Raw genomic sequence first — 1564 nt, 5'->3', positions numbered from 1 at the left:
TCTCACATTCCCTCTCTCTCTCTCCAGGTTTCGGGTGATGTTTTGCTCTCTCTCTCTCTCTCACATTCCCTCTCTCTCTCTCCAGGTTTCAGCTGATGTTTTGCTCTCTCTCACTCTCTCTCACATTCCCTCTCTCTCTCTCCAGGTTTCGGGTGATGTTTTGTTCTCTCTCTCTCTCTCTCTCTCTCTCTCACATTCACTCTCTCTCTCTCTCTCTCACATTCACTCACTCTGTCTCTCTCCCTCTCTCTCTCTCACATTCCCTCTCTCTCTCCCCAGGTTTCGGGTGTTGTTTTGCTCTCTCTCTCTCTCTCTCACATTCCCTCTCTCCAGGTTTCGGGTGATGTTTTGCTCTCCCTCTCTCTCTCTCACATTCCCTCTCTCTCTCTCTCCCCAGGTTTCGGGTGATGTTTTGTTCTCTCTCTCTCTCTCTCTCTCACATTCCCGCTCTCTCTTTCCAGGTTTCGGGAGATTTTTGTTCTCTATCTCTCTCTCACATTCCCTCTCTCTGTCTCTCTCTCTCTCTCTCACATTCCCTCTCTCTCTCCAGGTTTCGGGTGATGTTTTGCTCTCTCTCACTCTCTCTCACATTCCCTCTCTCTCTCTCCAGGTTTCGGGTGATGTTTTGTTCTCTCTCTCTCTCTCTCTCTCTCTCTCACATTCACTCTCTCTCTCTCTCTCTCACATTCACTCACTCTGTCTCTCTCCCTCTCTCTCTCTCACATTCCCTCTCTCTCTCCCCAGGTTTCGGGTGTTGTTTTGCTCTCTCTCTCTCTCTCTCACATTCCCTCTCTCCAGGTTTCGGGTGATGTTTTGCTCTCCCTCTCTCTCTCTCACATTCCCTCTCTCTCTCTCTCCCCAGGTTTCGGGTGATGTTTTGTTCTCTCTCTCTCTCTCTCTCTCACATTCCCGCTCTCTCTTTCCAGGTTTCGGGAGATTTTTGTTCTCTATCTCTCTCTCACATTCCCTCTCTCTGTCTCTCTCTCTCTCACATTCCCTCTCTCTCTCCAGGTTTCGGGTGATGTTTTGCTCTCCTTCTCTCTCTCACATTCCCTCTCTCTCTCTCCAGGTTTCGGGTGATGTTTTGTTCTCTCTCTCCCTCTCTCACATTCCCTCTCTCTCTCTCTCTCTCTCTCTCACATTCCCTCTCTCTCTCTCCAGTTTTCAGCTGATGTTTTGCTCTCTCTCTCTCTCTCACATTCCCTCTCTCCAGGTTTCGGGTGATGTTTTGCTCTCCCTCTCTCTCTCACATTCCCTCTCTCTCTCTCTCCAGGTTTCGGGTGATGTTTTGCTCTCCCTCTCTCTCTCTCACATTCCCTCTCTCTCTCTCCAGGTTTCAGCTGATGTTTTGTTCTCTCTCTCTCTCTCTTTCTCTCTCTCTCACATTCCCTCTCTCTCTCTCCAGGTTTCGGGTGATGTTTTGTTCTCTCTCTCTCTCTCTCACATTCACTCTCTCTCTCTCTCTCTCTCTCTCTCTCACATGCACTCTCTCTCCCTCTCTCTCTCTCTCATTTTCTCTCTCTCTCTCTCCAGGTTTCGGGTAATGTTTTGTTCTCTCTCTGTC

This window comes from Cetorhinus maximus, unplaced genomic scaffold (assembly GCF_964194155.1).
Source record: "Cetorhinus maximus unplaced genomic scaffold, sCetMax3.hap1.1 HAP1_SCAFFOLD_599, whole genome shotgun sequence".
NCBI classification, from domain to species: domain Eukaryota; kingdom Metazoa; phylum Chordata; class Chondrichthyes; order Lamniformes; family Cetorhinidae; genus Cetorhinus; species Cetorhinus maximus.
Note: the sequence above shows the minus strand (reverse complement) of the source record.